Raw genomic sequence first — 5,911 nt, 5'->3', positions numbered from 1 at the left:
ATAACATTTTTTTTATCTCTTCAAAAGATTTTGACAATCCGCAGACCAATTAAATTTTTGATTTTTTCTCAATAAATTGTGAAGTGGTTCTAAAATTATCGCACTTTTCGGTATATATTCATGATAAAAATTAATTTTTCCTAAAAATTGTCTGATATTTTTTTGAGTTTTCGGAATTGGAAAATCTTTTATTGAAATTAAATTATCTCGTATTGGTTGTACTTTATTTTTTGTATTATGTGGCCGAGATATTTTACTGAATCCGAAGCAAATGTACATTTCGTAAACTTTAGTCTAAAACCTTCATTCTTTATAGCTTCAAACAATTGTGTTAAATGATTTATGTGTTCAGGAAAGTTTTTAGAGAATATAAGGATATCGTCTATGTAGTTAACTGCAAAATCTGTAAGCTTATACTTTCTCAAAATGTTACCTAATATTCTTTGAAAAATAGCCGGCGATGTTTTCAAACCAAAAGGTAAACATGTCCATTGATAATGTCCTCTTGCGTAACAAAAGCAGTTTTGTTTCTGTCTTCAATTCTTAGTGGGATTGACCAGAATGCCGAATTGACGTCTAGTGTTGTAAAATATGTCGAGTTTCTTGTTTTGATTACTAAGTCATCGATCAATGGGAATGGCTGTGCTTGAGGTATCACTATTTTATTGAGTTCTCTAAAATCTATACATAATCTCGACTTTTTCCGTCTTCTTTTTGAAGACCAATGTTACCGGTGCTGCAAATGGGCTGTATGATTCCTCTATGAGATTTTTATCTAGTAATTTTGCTACTTGTTGTTCTATCTCTATTTTGTCCTCAATGGAACATCTATAAGGTCTTTTACAACAATATTTGTCCACAAGTAGGTCAATTCGTGCTTCATATTCTCTGACCGTGCCGATGTCATATTTATCTTTTGCAAAAATCGTTTTGTAAGTATCGACTAGTTTACAAATTTCTGAATTCTGTTCAGTAGTTAGATTTCTCATATTCATCTTGAAATTCTCCTCTTGTATATGTTCATTAAAATTCACTGAACATGGATTTGGTTCATTATTCAATCCCTCAGAAGTAATATCTTTGTCATCCTCAAACATAAATTCTTTTCTTTCATCATTATTTTTTTCTTCTCTTTTTGATATATTTTCAAGTTTTCGTCTTGAACTAGTTTAAATTGTTTTATGATATCCAGTCCATTTTTTGTCTCATTATTAATAAGTTCAACATCTATTACAGAATTATTTACAGCCTTATTATTCCCCTTCCGACTATAATCATCTGTCTGTTTAAACCAGCACCTTTCTTCAGGATGAAACCTGATACCTTTATTTAATTTTTCACAAGTTTTACATGGTTTTATTTTGTCAGTGTTTCCTTTAGGTTCAAAGGTATTTATCTTATATTTGATGAAATTCTTTTGTTAGCCATGTGTTCATATTTTCCAATTTCCTTATAGAGGCTTGCCGTTGATTGCACTGTTTCTTTATCAATTTTATTTATTATATAATCTGGTAGTCCCATTACAATGAGATTTATCAATGTTTGTGTGTCAATTTGTCTGTTAATCTCTAACAATAATCTTTCCTTTTTTGTGGCATATTCGAGTAATGACCCCACTTGAAACTTAAATGTAAACGCATATTTCACTTGCGACCAACCTTTATTTTCATACGTCTCACAAAAGTTGTCCTTCCACACTGGCCATTCCGATTTCACTGTTAGTTTTATTAACATGCTGTTGTACCAATCCAAGCACTGTTTTTCTAACCGATATTTTAAAATCTCAATTTTCTCTTGATCTTGTGTAATTTCGAATCTTTCACATTCCCTCTCAAATTCACTAATCCATTGGTTAGCACTTGATGATTTGTTCGAAAATTTTTCCATCAAAAATCTTTCAGCGGTTTTACAAAGTTTTTTCTCTGATACATTGCTGGTAGTATTCTTGTGTGGAGATAATAGTTCTTTAGTTATTTCATCTAAATATTGATCGCCAAACTGTAAATTTTCACATCCGTCTAGATATATTTTCCTCAAATCTGTATTTAGAGGTATCCATATAGAACGTGTTTGGTGTCTTTTGTTAGAGAATTTCTAATTTTCGTATAAACGTCTGAAGATACTATGCTGGTATGCTTACTTGCAGGTTTTAGGTCGTCTGGGATTTCGAAAATACGTTCGTCCGGTGTTTCGATTGAGGTTATACAAATTATATTTGACTTTCCATCTGATGATCCCATTACCTCAAATTTAAATCGTAATTTCTCCATTTCTATTGATATTAACTAGAGTTGTCGTTTTATAAGACAAAGTACTACGTATGTTTATTTGGAACTTCAAACTATAAATTAAATAAACTTGCGTTGCTCTGAAATCAAAGATATTTTATTAAGTAATTAAGTACATACATACAATAATAACAGTATATAACCAAAATGGCATATTCTTACCTGAAATCAAAGAAACGACAATTAAAGTTAATAATTTCAGTTTGTCGGTTCCTTTTTAAAATATTTTATAAAATTATATTTTCTCTATTTGCTGATTTACTTTGTGTCAACTGTCAACAAGCCATTTTACCAACCATGTAGGCCGCTATAACCTATTTAAAACTTAAAGGATTCACAGACTAGAATGTATATCCTATACACATAAAATGATTATATAACACAATAAATAATGAATTCCTGTGATGTTTATTTTCTGATAAAATTGTAATTATAATTAATATTTTTAATTGTAACTTTTTTTTAGCAAGAAATAAAAGGCTTTTTTATTTTTATTTATTTTATACCGCAATTAGACATTTTACAGATGAGATTTTGTTCTTTGGGGTAAAGAGAATTATAATAGTGGGGACCTTCGATGCTTTGCCGCTGTTGTCACATAAAATACAAAATCGTTTCTTTAACGGTTCATATGTGCATTCAATATTAATCTGTAAAAGTCTAAAATTTTCAGTATTTTAGTTATTTTGAAATGCATGAACAAATAATAACATTCATAAATCAATAACATAAAACAAATAATAATAATAATAATATCAACCCCGTATTATCATATACTGTCTCACTGTTGGGCACGGGCCTCCTCTACTACTGAGAGGGATTAGGCCTTAGTCCACCACGCTGGCCTAGTGCGGATTGTTAGGCTTTACACACCTTCGAAATTCCTATAGAGAACTTCTCAGATGTGCAGGTTTCCTCACGATGTTTTCCTTCACCGTTAAAGCGAACGATAAATTCATAAAGAATACACACATTTTTTAGAAAAGTCAGTGGTGTGTGCCCTTGGGATTTGAACCTGCGGACATTCGTCTCGGCAGTCCGTTCCACAACCAACTAGGCTATCGTCGCAACTTGTTTTTTAACGGCTGATCCTGCAGTCATCACCGGGAGGAACCTGCGAACGGTATATACTGGTTCCTCCCGGCTTAACGAATGCAGGGGCCAGGAGGAAAAGGGGAAGAGGAGAAATAGGGGAAGGAAGAGGAAGTAATAGGATGGGCCGAGAGAAATGTTCAACGAGTCCCTATCTGACCCCCCACGAAATTGCACCCATGGGGTATAGACACACTCTCTGTGTGTCTAGGTCCGTGACAAATGTCCCTCCGTGCATGGGCGTGCATTCGGTGTGGACACCGAGGGCACAAGAATTGCCTCGGGGATCACAACTTGTGTTAGTTACTCATGTTTTTGTCAACTCACAGGATTTTTGTAATTAAGGCTTATAAACTTTTTTATGGCGACAGCGGTTAAGAGATTCTTTTTGCATTTCACAAATTCACTTTGCGGAGTTGTTGTTAATAAAAATGGTTGCAGATGGTGGTGGCGAGATCCAGAGTGGATTTGGTGACGACGATCGCATGTCACCAGTGCCCGAGGTACGAACAATATTACCTAATAACACGAACACCCGCAATTGCACATGTTATAGTAAGTAGTCAAACCGCGGAAGGTCTGAGTGACTTGATTCTTATAAGTCAACAGCTAGATTGTTAAAGAAAGTAATTGTCCGTTTACGAACTGACTTCTTTTTTGAGAATCTTTGAATGCAGATTCTAATATCTTCAAGAGAAATGCACGTTCTCTTAAATATTTCTTCTCACAGCTCCAACAGTTTGGGTAGTTGTTACTGCCCTCGCTATTCCGTCTAAAACCCACCATATATAGGTATGCATTTTGGCGGATAGGAAGCGGTAATCACTTGGAAGCCACCTAATCTATTAGTAAACCAGAGTTGTTCCATCTGTGGTCAAGTATTGCTAACGGTCTTTTAACACTGGACGCGTTCGCCTCCCTGTGAAATTATTTGCAATTCGCCAGTGTGATCGGGTTTCAACTGTACCTGACCACAGATAAACAAATCCGGCCTTAGTCAATAAACGTCCCATGCTTGTGATGTGATTACAAAGCAGAAAGCGAAAGAATATACCCCAACTTAGTGATTTATTCTACTCCATTAATCACTTCTCTCAGAACAAATTTTATACTTGGCTTGCCGCGAGTCTGAAACTGAATGTGGATTTCATTTAACATTTTAGGTGCCGCCAAAACTGGTAACATACCAGTTAAACAAGATCTCCGCTCTGGGCATTGCGGACTTAGGGCTGTTATCCGCCAACGTGAATCAGCTACACAACCTTCTAGATTCTTCGAACACCCAGCCGTATTATTACTTCAACTTGACCCTAATCGCCGCTAGCATTATTCTGCAAGTAAGTTCTACGACAGTCTTACACTCACCAAGCGTTTTGTCCTCGAAGGGGTAGACAGGCCGGCAAGTGCCCCTTGCTACTCTATTTAAGCTGTGTGTATTTCGTCACATAAAGTAATGGAGGTGAGCCTGTCGACATATCGAGCACGAATTCCAGTCCCGGGTTAATACTGAGTATGAAAATCAATCACTTTACACAATCCGAGATCAAAACAGAGACCTCAGCTGCACTGCAGTTGTATTGTTATATATCTACCCCATCGAGGCTTTCACGCCACTCTTAGATTATAATGACTTATATAATGTCTTTCTATTTAAACCTGATTTGGAATATGACAAATAACCAAGAAAAACTTATTACAACAGGCTAAATCAGTTCAACCATCCTTAAGTTATGTACCTATTTATTAACGTGCAGCATTTCACTTTGATATAAATACAGACATTATCAGTCAAACTTATAAAAAATTGAAAGTTATGCTTAGTTAATACACAAATTTACTCCATCAGCTGTAAACTAAACTCGCCATCTTGCCTTTTAATAAGGTTTAAACTAGGAACATGTGATGTTTTTGACAGCTATTTAACCAATTCTTAATCAAATCTTAAAGTTAATGGGCGCGCGATGCCTCGCAGTAACTCGTGGGCCTCCATTCGGTGTCGGTTTTTGAGCGCGAGTCAGAGGGCCTCGCTTCCCCGCGAGGCGGCGCTCTCGCGTCATTCGGTTGAGCGCAAGCTTTCTAACCGTACGGACGTGTTATTGCCCTAGATATGCACTATGTGGAATAACGAAGTTGAACTTAACTTTTTGGATGCATTCCTGTTTCGTTGCATAGTGAGCATTCACCCAGTGCCTCCTGCTTTGCGTATGGACAAGCCAAAGCAGCACAAAAAGATCGCGTCTTCGATTCATATAAAATGTGCGTTAGAAAATAAAATAGATATCGAATATAACTTTGCCTGTCTCGGAGTGGTAGCTCATGGCGCGCACGCAATACAACTATGCCACCGAGATAACTTTATAATATACCTATTAGGCACTTCAATCTAAGATGGTTTTGACCCATCGTAACCTCTGAAAGAAATATGTGGTGTAATAACAATTAAACTATATAAATTATCAACTAACTTCATAAAAAGTGGAAACACTACTATTATTCTGTGTCGATGCGCACGATTTATTTAAAATTTTCGC

At 35.7% G+C, this 5,911-nt stretch overlaps 1 long non-coding RNA gene across 1 annotated transcript; it reads right to left on the bottom strand.

The window, feature by feature from the left end:
* Positions 1–2,084: 2,084 nt before the first annotated feature.
* LOC119192151 lies at positions 2,085–2,536 on the bottom strand. The gene is made up of 2 exons (XR_005113583.1): positions 2,451–2,536; positions 2,085–2,368 (listed from the first exon to the last, which is right to left on the bottom strand). It is a non-coding gene; the product is annotated as an uncharacterized LOC119192151 (long non-coding RNA).
* Positions 2,537–5,911: the final 3,375 nt, after the last annotated feature.

Source organism: Manduca sexta, unplaced genomic scaffold, assembly GCF_014839805.1.
Source record: "Manduca sexta isolate Smith_Timp_Sample1 unplaced genomic scaffold, JHU_Msex_v1.0 HiC_scaffold_2400, whole genome shotgun sequence".
Taxonomy (NCBI): Eukaryota; Metazoa; Arthropoda; class Insecta; order Lepidoptera; family Sphingidae; genus Manduca; species Manduca sexta.
Note: the sequence above shows the minus strand (reverse complement) of the source record. Positions and strands in the feature narration are given on the sequence as shown.